The sequence below is a fragment of the Phyllostomus discolor genome, chromosome 1 (assembly GCF_004126475.2).
Source record: "Phyllostomus discolor isolate MPI-MPIP mPhyDis1 chromosome 1, mPhyDis1.pri.v3, whole genome shotgun sequence".
Lineage (NCBI taxonomy): Eukaryota > Metazoa > Chordata > Mammalia > Chiroptera > Phyllostomidae > Phyllostomus > Phyllostomus discolor.
Window position 1 is genome coordinate 174238666 of NC_040903.2, and position 17073 is coordinate 174255738.

The window sequence follows — 17073 nt, forward strand, 5'->3', positions numbered from 1 at the left end:
AGGTCTGTGCAGAGATGGTCATCCTTTTGAACACAGGCTGTGGTATCTCCATGCCCTGAGGGCCTGTGGGTAGTTACGACGCAAATCACAAGGTGGCTGCTTCAGACAGGAGCAGGAACTAGGGGTGGGGGAGGGCATCCAGATTGCTCCCGTCTTTGCCCCTACTTGTGCCGGCGACTTGAAAGCTCCCCATGTCTCTCTGGAGCCACCAAGTTTTGTGCCTCTTCCAAGTTTTTCCAGCCTTTCTCCTCACTCCACGAGACATGTCCGAAGACGTGAGACAGGACTGTCCGAAAAGGCCACGTAAACTCAAGTGGAGGCTGCTCTGTGTTGTGAGAGGCTCCGTGGGGGAACAGAGGACAGGGAGGTGATGGTGGGACTTCCTCCCTGTTCTCATTTTATTAGAGGGACAACATTCCTGGGGGAAGTAGCCCGGTATAAGCAGAAAAACCATGACTTATCAGAACTGGAGGCAGACACATCTAGATTCAAAGCCCAGGCAGGAATGAGTTATCGTAGGCACCCTGTGCCTCAGTTTTTCCTGCCTGTAAAACAGGCTAGTTCTCCTCTTGTCACGGGGTTGCTCTTAGCCCACAGCCTGCCTTGCAGAAAACGTTTACTAAACCCCAGCAGCCCAGCCTCACAGAGCACCCGCTGTTGGGCAGGCCTGTGTAGGTCTCTCGGCGTCACCATAGGGCCTCATGAGGAAGATGTAGTTATGTTCACTCTGCTTACAGATTAGGAAACTGAGACAATACAATTTGCCTGGGAGACCACAAGTTAGTATTAGGACCTGGGGAACAGACCCCCCCGGGGTCCTGGCCTGGGACCACAATCAACTGCTTCCTGCTTTTTCTCTGGAGAGTCTGTGACTTCAGATGAAGGCTCAGCCCAGGGGACTTCTGGTGGCCTTGGGGTGTCCCCACCTTTCCTGGCACCTGGAGGATACCCTGAGGTGACAGCCTCTCTATCAGCCAGCTGTGGCCCAAGGGAGAGACTCTGGAGGTCCTTCCCTTATAAGGACAACAACTCAGCCGGTGATGAAACTTCTCAGCAGCCCAGCTGGGCAGGCGGGGGAAGGGAAATGACAGGCTCCAACAGCCACAGCTGAGCGCTTGGGCCTCCGCAGGAACTTGCCCAGGAGCCTCCCCTCTCCCCTTCCTGTGTCTGTGCTGGGCTGAGCGGGGCTTTCCAGAGGGTCCCACTAATAGGAAGGGGAGGAGGAGCCAGAGCCTGGGAGGCCAGAGTGGGCGGCCCAAAGCGGGGAAGATGCACAGACTGAGGCCCAGAGTGGGGGCGGGACCCTTGGAGGCCCGGCAGGAAACGCGCAGTCTGGGCTCCAAGCTGAGAGCCTATCGAGGCCCAGCTCTGCCCTCAGACTGGCCAAGGCCCTCTGAAGGCTGGGTAAGGGGGCAGGAGGAGGCCCTCAGAAGTGCCCTCTCTCTCTTTGGACCTCTAAGGTCAAGTCATAAAGGGATGGGGAAGGGGGTAGGGCTGTTCGGTTGCCATACCCTCCCTCTCCCATTGCCGTGCCCCTAGTATACTGCCCTTACCAACAAAACTCACCAGCCCACCATCCATCTGAAAAACTAATTGCGGAATCACAGGATATCAACACTGATAAGAATCTTCAAGGTCATCTAGTCCCTCCGGGGTTTCAGAGAGGAGGAAGTAACAACTCAGACGGTGGACCTGAATTTGCCTATAGGTATAGGAAAATTAACAACATCACATATATATAAATAAGTTAGGTATATGAATTATATAAAAATAACTTGGGCGGCTTTTCATTGGTTTGCTATTCAAAGTTCCTTTTTAAGAAATCCCAACTTGTTTGCTGAATGAGAGGATGAAGGGCCGCTCCGCAGCCTGGTCAGGTTAGCTCCAAGGGTTGGGGGTTCTCTGGAGACCCCGCCTGGGGCGTGCAGTTAGGCCAGCTCCCGAGGGAGAACCAAGTGTGGCAGATGGACAGTCAGACTCCGACACTGCTGTGCACAAGCTGTGTGAGCTGATGCAGCTGCTCAGCCTCTCTGAACCTCTACCCCATGTCTCCCAGCAGGGTGATTTTGAGGATAAAATGAGGCAATTTTGATAAAGCATCTCGTTCAGGGCCTGGCACATAGTAGACACTTAGTAAGTGGGTGACAATAATTGTGTGCTGGGCGCCTACTCTGTGCCGACATTACCTTAGGTTTCAAGTATAATAAAAGTGGCTCCCTTCTCTGTTGACAGTTGCCCCCTGCCAGTCAGGGAGACAGACCCCCTGAACTTGGTAAATGCAGTGAAATGAACCCAGAGCTAGATGGGCAAGTTCCATAGCAGCACAGAGCAGGGTTCAACAGGCTGCTGTCACTGGGGGAATCAGGCAGGGCCTCGTGGAAGAGGTGACCTTTGCTTGGGCCTTGAAGGAGGAGTAAGAGTTAGCCAAGCCCAGGAGTTGGGGAGAACATTTGAGATGGAAGGAACAGCATGTGCAAAAACCAGAATCACAGCATGTTACTGGAGCTGTGACAAATTCTTTGTGTCATATCCTGTAGGAGGAGGTGCTGAGGGAGGGCCTGGGGGACTGGGGGGACTGGGAAATGAGGTGGCAGAGGCAGGGGGTTGTGATGTTCACCCAGAAAGCTTGGACTCTGTCCTGGAGACCAGCAAGATTCGTGAGAAGGTTAAAGAGGACAGGGCAGGCTGCGGGGTGGAGATTGCAGGCAGGGAGACCGGTTAGGGGGTGGTTGCCGGGGACCAGACGTGGAATGCTGATGGCCTGAGCTGCGACAGCGACTTCAGAGGTGGGGTGGAGGAGATTTTGTTTTTTAAGGAAGCGTAATGGAGAAGTTGGGGTCTTGTGGATGTGAGAGAGATGGAGTGGGAAGAAAGGAAGTTGGAAACAACTCTCAGGATGCCGGGGGTGTGGCGCCGCCCTTCACTGAGATAGAGAGCATCAGGGGAGAGGCCAGCTGGGGAGAGGACAGCAACTACGTGGAACGTTCTGGTCAATTGCCAGAACTTGGCTTGGGCAAATCTGAAGGTCACGGGCATCTAGATGGTGGGTGATTGAAACCACAAGCTTGGCAGAGTTATATTTGATATGCTACTTAGGATTAGATTTACTGTGACTGGCAAGAGGCCGTGGTGTCAGGAAAGTTCATCAGAACTAAAATCTCGACTCTGGGGGAGAAAGGCCAGTGACACGAGCTCACTTCTCTCTCATGTGAGTCAAGTCCAGCAGCAGAGTCCATCTCTGGCATGGCTGCCCACGGTCACCCGGGACCTGACCTCTTTCTCTCCTGCTGTTCTGTCATCTTAGCACTGGACATCCACTTCATGACCCACAAGCGATTTGGCTGCAGTCGCCACACTTGTCCTCCAACCAGCGGGAAGGGAGAGGGGGTCATGAGGACACACAGATGGCCGCACCTCACTGCAACGGTGCTCTCGTGGCTCCTCCGTGTTTTAACCTGGTGACCGTGTGCCAATGGAAACCCAAAGTCTCATTACCAAGAAAGAATGACTCTAGAGCAGTGGTTCTCAACAGGGGCCATGCTGCCCTCAGGGGACGCTGGTAACATCTGGGGATATTTTTGTCTGCCACAACTGGGAGGGGTGTCGCTGGCACCCAGTGGGTGGGGCCAGGGACGCTGCCGAATGTCCTGCAGCGCACAGGACAGCTTCCCAACAACCGGCCCAAATTATCAGCAGTGTTGAGGCTGAGGAATCCTGGCCTAGAAGGACAATTTATTGTCCCATGACTGCAACCAGGGGGGTGGGCAGGGTGAGTGGACATGTCGCTTGTGGGCATGTAAGGCACCTGTCCCTACGGGCCACAATGGCAGGGGAGTTCAGCAGCTTACATCAAGACACTGGGGTCTTATCAAATGTGCCCCAGATTGGAGGGGCTCCTGACCTCGTACAAAAGCAAAGAGGCTTTGTTTGTTTCTCTTTGTTTTATTGTGTTGTTTTTTTAATGTGGGTCTCAGAAATGCAGATTCCTAGGATGGCCACACAGGGAAGGGGCTTGGGTAAGATGTGGGCTTTCTTTGCCCACCAGCCACCCCCCTTGGCTGTTGGTGAGGGAAGAAGCCCCATAGTCTGGGCAGCCAGAGCCGGGCTCTGATTCAGTCCCTCACTCACAATGTGACCCAGTCAGAGTCCTACCTCCAGCCTCCTGGCCTGGAGCTGGGGCTGGGGGCCCCGGGTAAAGCCCTACGGCCCCGAATCCACAGAGATGCCCGGGTGGCTTTGCCGGCTTTGCCCACAGCCTTGGTTGGACCAGGCCTTTCTGCGCTTCCTTCCTCTAGGGCAGCCTTCCAGCCAAGTCAGCATTTCGGGGCCCCTCCCACCTTCATTTCCTTTTAGACTTGTGGCCTTGAGTCTGAAGGGAAGCTGGCTTGCCCCTGCTGTGACCAGTGCCCAGCCACGCTGAAGCCAAGGCCTGTGGGTCCCCAGAGTCCCCAGGAAGTAAGTAATGTGGCCAAGAGTGTGCCTGTCAGTGGGATTGGGAGTGTGTAAACGGCTCTGCCTCTGGGGAGAGCCAGGGAGAGAAATAGCCCCCAAGCCCTTCTGAACTCTCTGGGGTCCCTACTTGCTTGGGTGAACAAAGGTCACCTCAGGCCAAGGAGCTCCCTGCTGTTCTCTGGCTATGATAAGGCCCCCTGAAAGGTAGTGGTTTCAGAATCGCCTATTGGGCCTGGGCCAGAGTTGGTCCCTGCAGTGGCCCTGGGAAGCAGGGTCTCCATGAGTTCAGGAAGGATGAACCTGCCTCTTGACGGGTTTCCGGAGGCTCCGAGGGCCCCAGGAGTTTCTCAGCATTTCAAATACCCAAGTTCTCCAACAGGATCGGGCACGGACCGGAGGAGGGGCGTAGACCACCTGGCCCGGTGACCTCTGACATGTTGCCTAACCTCTCAGACACTCAGTTTCTTTCTCCGTTAGACAAGGAGCATCGCAGCTGCCTGGGGTTGTGAGTGTTGTGCAGGGCTGCGCCTGTGAAAGGTCTGCACGGCGCCCGGCCACCGGCAGCAGGCGGGAGCAGCTATTCTCACTGTCATTGTGTTCACATTTGGTGTCTCTGGAGGGGCCTTTCTACTCTGACCAGAAAGGCCTCTCCAGAGCTGCCACTCTAAATCTTATCACGGAAGATCTTATCTATAGTGGGAGGAGCCTCAGTGACTCAATATTTCAGATGAAGGAAGAGGCCAGGGAAAGAATTTGCAGAGGGTCACCCAGGAGCCTGTGGCAGGGCGTGGGCTCCGTGGCAGCCCCGAGCAGCACTCTCCTCTGCCCCCTCCCAGGCTCTCCTACCCCTCAGCGAACAGTCCCAGTCCTTTCATTTCCCGGCACCCTAGTTGGGAACAGACCCAGATAACCAAAGGCTATTTTTCTTCTGTGCGACTCAGCGTTGGTGCCTGGAATCAGGAAACGAGGCGATGGGAAGTGTCCTGGTGTCCTCACAGGGCTGGACTTCCTGAAACACTGCTGGGGCCGCAGCTGCAGGAGTTGGTATAACATTCAGCGTTCGTTAAAAAAAATTAAATATTGGAAATGGGGGAGAAGGGAGGACAGATGGGGCAGATGTAAGGAAACAAACTTTTCCAGCAGAGAGATTAGTTATTCCAGAGTTGATACATCAGGAAATAGAGGGTGGGGCGGGGGGGGAGAGAAGAAGAAGAGACAGAGGCATTAAGCATATTATTTGCAGTTAGGGAGAGATCTCATAAGAGCTACATACAAATCATTCACTACTAAAGTGATTACCTCTGGGCGGAGGTTCTGGAGGTAGGAGAAATTAATTTTTCATGTGATACTTTTTAGTATTCCTTGAATACTAAATGGCAAATATTATTATTTGCCATACGTGTGTGTTAGATCTGTTAACACAGTGGTTAATGCTGAGCTCAGATGCAGGCAGAGGCTGCTTAGGCAAAGCTGCAGTGTGGCTCCTTGGATGCGACCCCTCAGGAAGTCACTGGCCAGGAGCAGAGGGCAGTCTGTGTCAGTCAGGCTTCAGCTGGGCTCTCCCCCTTGCCCCTCCAGGTCAGCTAAGATTGACTACAGGAGAAAAAAAGAGAAGATATTGGCCCCAGGACTGTTCAACCAATGGAGCTAGAACATTTAGTTAGCAAGCCCTGACTGGAGTGTTGTCCTATAAACCGAAAGGTCATGGGTTCAATTCCCTGTCAGGGCACATGCCTGGGTTGCAGGCCAGGTCCCCAGCTGGTGGCATGCAAGAGGCAACCAATCAATGTTTCTCTCACACATCAGTGTTTCTCTTCCTGTCTTTCTCCTGTTCCCTTTCTCTAAAAATAAATAAATAAAATCTTTTTTTTAAAGATGTATGTATTTATTTATTTTTAAGGAGATAGGAAGTGAAGGAGAAAAAGAGGGAGAGAAACATCAGTGTGTGGTTGCCTTTTGCATGTCCCCAACTGGGGACTTGGCCCGCAACCTAGACATGTACCCTGACTGGGAATCGAACCAGGGACCCCTTGCTTCACAGGCTGGCACTCAAACCACTGAGTCACACCAGCCAGGTATATATTTTTTGTTTTTAAAGAAGGTTTAGTTACCCATATGAAAACCACAACAAAAATCCCTTCCTCAAACCATACACACAAAAAAAATCAGCTCTAGATAGATCAAGAACTTAAAAATTAAATACTAAAACCTTTAGAAACAATATTTGATGAATATCTTTTTGCTCTCTTACTTCCTTAAAATTAATGAGTTGCTCATCAAAAGACATCTTGAATAACATCAAAAACAAGGCTACCAACTGGGAGAAGATAATTATTTTATATAACCAACAAAGGATTAGAATTAAGAATATATAGGAAAAAAACAGAGAACACCTATAAATCAATTATCAAAAAGACAGACAATGCAATAGAAAAATGAATAAAAGATATATATGGCATCTCACTGAAGAGAAAATATGTATGGCTGATAAACAGATGACGACATACTCAACCTCATTAGCACTCAGGGAAATACGAGTAAGCATGGTAAAGGAATATCACTTTGACATCCGTCTGGCTGGCAAAGGTTCGACAATACAAAGGCAGGAGAGGATGTGGATCATGAGAGCTCTTAAATACAGCTTATTGGAAATATGAAGTTATATATTCCCACAACTACTTTAAAAAACAATTTCACATTTTCTGGTTAAACTGAATATACATTTACCTATCAGTAGGCTGAATTATTATTCCCATTTCACTAGTGAGGAAACTGAGGCCCAGAGTGATACTGACTTGCCCAAGGTTATAGCTCGTAAGCACCAGAGCTGGGATTTGAACCAGACTGTCTAGCTCCAAAGAAGAAGAGAAGGCCCCGATGAAAACACTCCCAGACATTGGGGCAACTGCTGGCTGGGGGCGGGGTTTTCTGTGACCCCAGAGGAGAAAGAAATATCCCCAAACAACACACAGGTAGAATGTGAGCACAGCCTCGCAGGGAGGGAGGGCCCCTTCCTGGGCTTCTGGCCCTGCTGCAATGTGAGTTCTTGGATAATAATTTCAGGGGCACCGTCCTTCTCCCTCCAGCCAGCCAGCACGTACCATGAATGCCCACACGGGCCTCGAGTTGGTTGTGAGTATGTGAGTAAGGCACTGCTCTCTCTTGCCACCACCAGCCCAGTGAGGAGAGAGATATACAGGGGGCCTCGACAGGTGCTGTGCTGGGTGGCAGCCTGGGGGCTGTGAGACAGGCTAGTAGGCCAGGACAAGCGGAATAGAGAAACTGAGGCAGATTGTTAAACAAGCAGTTGGCAGCCGTCTAGTAAATCCTATCTTCCCTAAACCAAGGGCACTTGACAGTAAACGGTTTGCACTTTTGCCCAACCAGAGGGCAAATAGTTAAGTCACCCTACTCAGGGAGATAAATAGCAAAAATTCACCATTGCCATTTACCAACCCCACCCAAGGACAGATGAAGTTAAGGGAATACATCTCATTTTGGTACCTCATCATAACACTGATGAATACTCTATTGAGATCCATCCTCCCCTAAGACCTCCCTTAACCCCCCAGCTTTTAAAGCCCCTCAAAATGAAGGTCCCTGCACACTCTTCCTCCCAGGAGCATAGCTGCTCCTTCCCTTTCCCCCGCTCCTTCCCCCCCAGGCCTGCATCTCCTAAACCCTAAGGGTCCCCACGAGGCTTGCAACCAAGGAGCAACAGGCAGCGGCAGCTTGTCCAGGGCTAATCCCCTGACCCTGTTCCCAAGGCCCTCTCTTCTCTAACTTCTTAGTGAGCCAAAGCAGCCAGCCTGGGCTCATTTCCCCACCCAGTTCCTCTCCTGTTGCTTCTATGTAAGCCCTTCCTCGTTTCACTGTCCCCAGCTTTGATAAACATCCTCTAAAAATCACCTGGACTCAAGTTGTGAAATCTTTCCTACATGAGGTCAAGAACATACACACCACTGGCTAGCCCCAGGCAACCTGCTCAGGGCCAGGTCCGGTAACTGCTGGGCACCCTGGGAGGTGGGGTGGGTAGACGCCTCAGCCCCTAAGCCAGCTGCAAGTGTTTCTGTATCTTGTGAACACATGAATCATCAGGAGACCCTGCTGAGTTGGGGATTGTCCCAGGTCTTTCACCGGTAGAAAACATAGGCCCAGAGATAACCAACGACCTACCCACAGGCATGTAGTTTGGGTATGACAGAGCAGGGTCTGGGATCCAGGTCTTCTGGTGCTAACCCCTGCACAATTCCTAGCAAGTCATATTTCAGGCCCCTAAGCTAACAAATGGTTTGAGCACGCCCTCCTGAGCCCCAGCCTCTGCCTCTGAGAATGGAGTTCCACTCCTGGTTTTCCTTCTCAGACACAGGCTTTCCTCCTTCCATCACCCTTTAATCAACAGTGATTGAGCTAAACAGGGTGAATCATACCTAAAGCAGAAGTAAATCTGTATCAAACTCGACACCTCTTGGTCAGTTTCCCGTGCTGAGTTCAGGAGGATAATTCCTCCGGAGTCTTCCAACTCCTGCCCAGATTCAAGACCACACTGCCCACGTGGGCAGGTCTTCCTGGGGATGTGGTTTGGGTGGGGGTGGGAATATGTGTATGGGCCTTCTGGTTATGTGGATCTCCCCACAGCCTGAGCACCTCTGCTAAAGCCAGTCCTTTGTATCACTTCTCCAGAAAGACCCTGATAAATTGAAACATATCAACTTGCCACCCAGGAGTCCCATATTATAACTATGAAAGTGCTTTACAGTTTATAGAGTGACTTCACACCTAAAACTGTTTTCGATCCTCAGCACAGCTATGAAAGGTAGGCCAGCAGCTTAAACCTGTCCATGTGAAAGAGGGGGATGCTGAGCGAGGCTCGGAGAGGCAGAGGACACCAGCCTGTTAGAAGCAACGCCTGAGTACAGGCCTTGAACTCCAAACCCCACATCCCTCAGATAACAGACAGTTGCCTGGGAGAGCAGATACCGACAGGTGGGTTTTGATAGGAAAGTGGAAGCGATGACGGGGAAAGCTTCTGGAGCAGGGGAGTTGGGTGGCAGACCTTGGCTAGAGGGGAGATTGTGAATTCCAAGGGCACTGATAGTTTGAGCAGGAGGAAGGGTACTTGGCAGTGGGGACAGGCCACACAGGAGGAGGCGGGGGAGCTCTGGGGAGCTCTAGTTGGGCTTGTCCCGGAGCCTGAGCAGCTGGGGTGGACCTCTCCCCTAGGCTTGCGTCTGCTGCCTGGGCCCTGAGGGCCTCCCAGCTGGCTGCCAATGTCTGCTGCTTGACTCCTGGCCAAGTGTCCTATCAGCCTGTCAACACTGACCCAGTCATGCTGGCTCGTGACTGTGCTCGTGTGACCACGAATGAGTCAAGAGGGGAAACAGGCGTCCAAGGGCTTCTGGGGGATTCCCAGGATGCAGGCTTCTCGGGGCCTGAGTCAAAAAGGCCTTGGGGTGCCCTAGAGGCTGGGGCCCCCAGAGCAGAGCTGTGAAGCTGCGCTCCTCCCAGGGTGGAGGGCCAGTCAAAGTATCCCCAGACCTAATCAATGGCATCGGGTCGGAGGGGCACAGAGGCCATGACGGCAGAGGAAGGCCCGGCTCCCCTGCAGCCCGGGAGCTCCGCTTTCTGCTTTCCGCAAACCGGGGCTCCACTTCCTCCAGGAGAACGCCAACAGAGAAACCACGACAGGGGCCCAGGAGCCCCATTTACTGAGACCTACTGCCTGCCAGGCACTTTGTGTTTGTAAATCTAATCCGATTTTGAAAACGACATTTGATATGATTACATATATGTGCTATACAATGAAAGATAGAACTAGACCAGGAGTTCTCAGTCTGGGGTCCGTGGAACCCTCAAAGACCTAAGGACCGAATTCAAGGGGTCTAAACATCTGGGAGAGGAAAAAACACACCTGTACTTTCACTGGCCTCTACCTGAACGTTGTCTCTTCAGTGATGTGGCCAAAAATCACAGCAGAATTAGCAGGACCTGTGATGGTGTCACTGACAGAATCGTAGATATTTTCAAACCACATGGCAATTTTCTCAAATGTTTCAAAATGTGGCGTACGTTTATCTCTAGTTCCAAACTGAAGTTGCTATTAGGCCTCTTGCCAGATCTTAATATTTCATGCGCTAATTAGGCACTATTACTACATCAAAACTTTGCTTTTTAAAAACATGTGGTAACTACATTTTAATAGAGTGGGTTTCCTTTACAAGCCTGTGTTATTTTGTTTTGCGAGTTGAAGAACATTATCCTGAGAAGGGGGCCCGCAGGCTGCACCAGGCGACACTGGGGCACCGGCACGTGCATGGGGCAAAGCCCCCGCCGTAGGTCCACCCTGCCGTATTCTGTGAGATACCATATTTTAAAGATGGATCCTGCTTTTTTTAAGGCCTACTTTCCAGTTACATAAGAAAGTTGAGCCCTGGCTGGTGTGGCTCAGTGGACTGAGTGCCGGTGGCCGGGGAAGTGAAAGGTCAGCGGTTCAATTCCCAGTTGGGACACATGCCTGGGTTGTGGGCCAGGTCCCCAGCTGGGGCCATGCAGCCGATTGATGTTTCTCTCCCTTTCTTTCTCCCTCCTTTCCCTTCTCTCTAAAAATAATTTTTTTTTAAAAGAAACATCCATTTATTGCCTCCCATATGCACCCTGACCAGGAATTGAACCCCCAACCTTTTTGGTGTATGGACCGACGCTCAAACCCCCTGAGCCACAGTGGCCTCTAAAAATAAATTTTAAAAAAATATATATTTTAATATAGAACGCTTCACGAATTTGCGTGTCATCCTTGCACAGGGGCCATGCTAATCTTCTCTGTATCATTCCAGTTTAGTATATGTGCTGCCGAAGTGAGTACAAATAAATAAAATCTTAAAAGAGAAGAAAGTTGAATGCTGATCTTGTTATTTTATTTAAGCAAGTGAAATTCAGCTCCCTGCCATCACTGGACAGTGACCCACCTACCGCTCTCCAGCTGGACACTCAAACAGTCTGTTAGCAGGAGAATCTTTCCCCAAGAGGCACTTGAACTGTTCAACTGATAAGCAGCCTGGAGCCCTCTGCATGCATTTCTTCATCCCATGTGTGCTCTCCGTGATTACTCTGGGCCCTGCGTCCTAAGAGCCTGGTTAAGGGACAGAGTTGTTTGGGCTAGAAAAGAAGGCTGGTGGTGGAGGGCTGTAGGGGATAGCGTGCAAGACAGGGTCTCACTTTGATGATGGGCGGCCCTTACGTTCCGCACGCAGCTCTGGAAGTTCAACAAAGACACAAAGAGGTTTGAAATCAGGATGGCAGGGGGTGACCAGATAGTCTCTGTTCTCTCCTCGCAGCCCACTTCCGCTCGGCACTTCCCCTCTTTGGGGTCCTGGGTCCTCACACTGGCCCCCCCGCCCCTTTCCTGTCAAAATGTGCTCTGAGAGACAGAGGATGGTGGTGTGGAGGAAGGAATGGTCCCAACATGGGAGCTGGGGCTGGGGCTGGGGCTGCTCAGGGCATTGGGGGACCCATTCCTGCACTTCCCTGACTCTTGGTTCCTCTGCTGCAAAACAGGTGTGATTCTGTCTGTTCTTGCTGGCGTGGACTAAATGAGATGGTAGAGAGAAAAGGTTTTATAGTTCCAAGTCACAGCGATCACCCACTCACTCACACCAAGGTTTAAGCAACTGACGAAGCTTCATGGTGGCTTTTTCCAGTGGGCTTTGTATTTAAACTGGGAGTCAGGTCTTGCTTCCTTTCCAGGGTGAGCTCTCCCTTCATGGGAAGGGGAAAACACAGGGTCAGACAGAATCCCGGCTCTCCCCTGCCCTATATTTGGCCTTGGGCAAGACAGTTTACTTCTGCCCTGGCTGGCGTAGCTCAGTGTATTGAGTGCGGGCTGCAAGCCAGGCATCGTAGGTTTGATTCCCAGTCAGGGTATATGCCTGGGTTGCAGGCTATGGCCCCCAGCAAACGCACATTGATGTCTCTCTCTTTCTTTCTCTCTCTCTCCCCCCCTTCTCTCTCCCTTCCCTCTCTAAAAACAAATAAATAAAATATTTTTTTAAAAGATTAGGAAACAAGTGACTGAACAATAATAAAAAAATCATACAATAAAAAAAAGACAGTTCACTTCTCTCAGATTCAGTTTATCACCTGTTAGGTGGGGATAATGACAGGATCCAGACCCAGTGTTGTAAGGATTCAGTAAAATCCTGTGTAAAGAGCATCCACCCTAGAGCTCTGAGGAGAAATATCCTAAAAATGTTTATTGATGAATATGATCCTGAGCACTCAGGATTCAAATCCTGAGTGAGCGAACAGGCCATGAGTAGTGAAGGCAGGCTGGGCGGACCCAAGGGCTAGTAGGATAACAGACCGAAGGAAGACAGAGCCCTCCCTACTCCCCCACCCTGTCCCTAGCCTCACAACTCCCGACCACAAGGCTTCCTACTGACACAGCGGAGGTTCCTCAGCGCCTGGCCTGGCCCCGAGTGAGCACACCCGGCCTCCCGATGGCCTGCCCCCGGGGGGCTGACCTCCACACTGCAGGGTCAGCCGGCCAGGCCCTGGCTGGGCTCTGTGTCCTCTCTCGGTCCCTTGGGTTCAGGGGGCCGGCCTGCTGCCAGGCCTGATGCTCAGCTGCGCCGCTCCTGAGGCCAGGCCTGGAGGCTGGGGAGGGAGGGCCCAGGAGTGGAGGTGCCTCTTCAGTGAGGGCAGAGTTTCCCCACTGCCCAGGTGGCTCCTCACAAAATGAGCAAATCTGAAACTGACAGAGACAGAGGAGAGTAGGAACCAGGACCCAAAATGAGGAGCTAAAACTAAGCAGGGAAGGGGCACTCCAGCAAGGCAGGCCAGGTGGAGAGGTGCCTAGGTGCTTGGTCTCACACTTGTGAGCCCCTGCAGGCCTGCCCTTCCTCTTGCCCTACCCCCCAACAAGGCCAGCAGCGAACTCCCCTCCGTCTCATACTTCCCCAGGCTGGCATTACCCAGGATGACCTTCCCCTTCACACTCCCCGGAGCACCAGAACTGAGCTGTAGCATCAGAGCCAGAGCTGCCCCCATGAAGGACTGGACTCGTGGGGCTTGGGGGGAGCGACTCAGGACTCACCTCTGGGTTTGCTGGCAGAGGCCCATATTCATCGCTTCTGACCAGAAGGTTTTAAGCATTGTTTCAAAAGCTTCAGCCATTTGTGAATCACTTTCCAGACTTTTGCTACCTAAACTATCATCCATTTAATATTTTTTCCCTTAAATCAATCCCTTTCAAAACTTAGCCTAGTTCCAAGCAATAATACCTGTGAAATCACAAGTTTTGATGAGCTAATTAATATTTTCATGATTTACATTTGGATTGATATATTACTTTTAGAAACAGGAACAGTTCACCCCCATATCATCTAAACTTACCTTATGGACCATGTTTTTAAACTCATCTTGTAGTCCATGTTTTGGGAAATTAGTCAGTGGGAAGACAAAGATTTGTGGGTCCTGTCCTACTACTTCCTAGCTGTGTGGCTTTGGGGAAGTCACTTAACCTCTCTGGTTTTCAGTTTCTCCATCTGTAAAATCTCGCTTCCCACAGCTGTCATGGGCATGGGTGTGAGTACCGAGCACCAGGGCCCATGGTGGCTTTCCTCCTCTTCCTGGAATCCAACTCGCTTCCCTGAAGGATAACTCAGGCAGGAAGCCTGGTCTCTCCACTGTCTTCCTAACCACAAGGAGCTACTGCGTTCCAGGGTATCCTCCACTAAAGGCTTGTCTGGGAAGAGGTGTGTTCCTTTGACACCTGTCCTGGAGTCTCCAATCCCAGGGAAGTGCTTCCTGGGTCCGTCCCAGGTCCCCACGCTGCAGTGTCAGCTCTTGTACTTGTGTTCCACCCTCAGTGGAAATGGGAATCAGTTAGAGTCTCCTTCTTGGGGTGGAGGGGACCTGAGGATGTGGCAAGGCTTGTGGGGAGCTGGGTTCCATGCTGGCATTGCCATTGTCTCACTGTGCCTTGGGCAAGTCACTGGCTCTCTCTGCACTTGGGTTTTCTCATTTGTAAAACGCGGGGCCTGCATTGACTGTGAACCCAGTGTCTCCCTCACTTCCTCTCCCCCACTGCAGATGGGGAGGGTGGGTGGACAGGGCAGGGACTCCTGCCTTCTTCTATTGAGTAACTAATTTGTTTCTCTTCTGGTTGAGGATGTGGGAACCGGGAGGGAGCAGGGCAGGGTGGGGTTGGGGTTGGAGAGGAAGTTGTTGATGAGGGTGGAAGACTGGCTGCCACCGAACCCTTCTCCACTGGAAACGTCCTCCTGGTTCCTGCCCCCTCACCACCGCCGGGAAGAGTCTACGGGTTCTGAGAATGGTCTGGGAAGGGTTAGGTTAATGTGGGGGTCAGGGGCCTGCCTGGTGGGGTATCTGCACTGTGCCTGGTGCCTCCCTCTAAAGAGTAAACTCCAGATACTAATCTGAGTCTCCAAATGTGAGGGGGAGGGAGGGTTCAGAGATCACCTAATCTCATCCCTCACCCTATTTTCACAGAAAGGGAGACGGAGGCCCTGACCTGTTCAGGGTTATACGATGATCCGGAAGCAGAGTGGGACAAGAGCCTTAGAGTCCTGCCCTCTGCCTCCTTCCCTCCTGCCCTGCCTTTCCACCTTCCTCCCCCAGCTCGGATGATGCTCCCGGAGAGGCTTGGGGCTTCTACAAAAGATGCTCTTGTTGATTCTTAACAGGAAGTGTGGGCATTTTTGCTCTGAGCTGACAACCACAGCAGCTACACACACACACACACACACACACACACACAGACGAGCACATGTACCCCAACATACACACACTCACACCCTTGCCCAACCACTTGTACACAGCTGTGCACACACATGCAGAACCACCTGCCTAGTCAGCATTTAGGTACACAGACAGGACACACCTGGGTCCTTCTCCTTGTGCCAGGAGATGCTCAATCAGAGGCCCCCACCTTGTGCCCTCTGACCCACCTTCTATTCCACAGTGGAGAGTGGGTTTGAAGGGGAGGAGCTGAGACAAGGGCGTCAGGCAGGGCTTCAATGGTGGTAAAGGCCCACACCCCAGGCTGGGCCCTGTGGCGGATGCCCATCAGCCCTGTCTTAGAGGAGTTGCTCATACATAGTTCACAGGGCCGACTGACAGGGAAACCACCAATTTGTCACAGGGCCCAGTGTGGCTGAAGAAATGGGGCCTCGGAGAAGTTAACTCACTGGACCACAATAGCCCAGGATGTAAATGGCAGAGTCTAGATTTGAACTTGGGTCTGTTTGACCAACAGCCCAGGACCATAGTCACAGGCATGCCTTTCTCCACGCAAATGGAAGCGATCCAGGCAGCAGCACCTTGCACTCCCATGAAATGCCACTGAACTTCTCATGGACAAAATAAAGGAAACAGTAATATTACTGGAAGCCTAGGCTTGAGGAAAGCTTCATGGACAAAGTGGCATTTGAAGCTGCTTTAAGAATGAATGAGAGTTTATTAGAGAGAAGAGAGGAGAAGACCAAGAAGGGCTTTCCTAGCAGAGGGAAGAGCATGAGCAAAGGTAGTGCGAGAAGATGCGAGGGCCAGGAAGGTCATGGTGGCCATGGAGCAGGGGGCGACTGACCGGAGAGGTGTGTGGTCAGAGATCTGGGTGGTGCTGGAGGACTGACATGCAGGTCAGAGAGGTTGGAAGGGCCATGAGTTCCAGGCAAAGGTATTTGGGTGCCAGGATGTCCTGGAAGATGCTTAAGGAGGGGTGTGAATATCTTGTTATGTGTTTTGGAGGCTCACTGCGATTCCAGGATAAAGGATGCTAAGGACTGGGTGCAAGGAGGTGAGGTTGAGGTGGGGGGCCAAGGAAGAGCTGTTATAGGTGTCCAGGCGGGGGTCATGGGGCTAGCACCAGGCCTGGAGCAGCGGGATGGAGAGGAAGGAGGGCGGGAGAAGGGAGACAGCCTGAGAATAGATAGGATGAAGATTATGCAGTAACAAGGTGCAGGCTTCTGAGACCACCCAGGCTCCACCTCCACCCCAGCCCAGGCTGCTGGGTTCAGGCTGAAAGGCCTCAGAGGAAGCCTAACCCCTGCCCCAGGCTCCCTGTCATTTCCAGGCGCTTTCTGTCAGGGGCGCTTTCTGTCAGGGGCGCTAGTTTAAAAAGTAGCACCCTATTTTTTAAACTAGCTGTGGAGAAATAATCTCTGCAGAGCTAGAAGGACATCACTAGCTGCCCACACTGGGCACAGACACTGGGTCCACCAGCAGTGAATGAGGGGCCCTGCCCCTACGAATGGCTGCTGGTGCTTCTGAAAGCCAGGCGAGACTCCTTTTGTTACTGCCTCAACCGACCGCTACGACGGATCTGCACAGTCAGGGCTTCAACACTAGGTCTGGGGTGGTCACGCTAGGTGTGGTCACGTGCCCATCCTTAGCTTCAAGGGAAGCTGGGAAAGAAAGTATCTGGCGTACTTAACCTCAGTAATGGCAGCAGGGCCCTCCCTCATGAGTGGAGAACACTCCACACAGAGCAAAGGGTTTCAGATGCTGGGTAGCCAACAGAAACGACAAATGTCCAAATGCTACCTATGGGGATGTTTGTGAGAAATAAATTAGTTCCACGTAAAAGTGCTTAGCAAAGCATCT

General features: G+C 51.8%; 1 non-coding gene across 1 annotated transcript; it reads right to left on the bottom strand.

The window, feature by feature from the left end:
• Positions 1-11208: 11208 nt before the first annotated feature.
• Positions 11209-11314, bottom strand: LOC114493565. The gene has a single exon (XR_003684200.1). It is a non-coding gene; the product is annotated as a U6 spliceosomal RNA (small nuclear RNA).
• Between the last annotated feature and the right edge of the window lie 5759 nt (positions 11315-17073).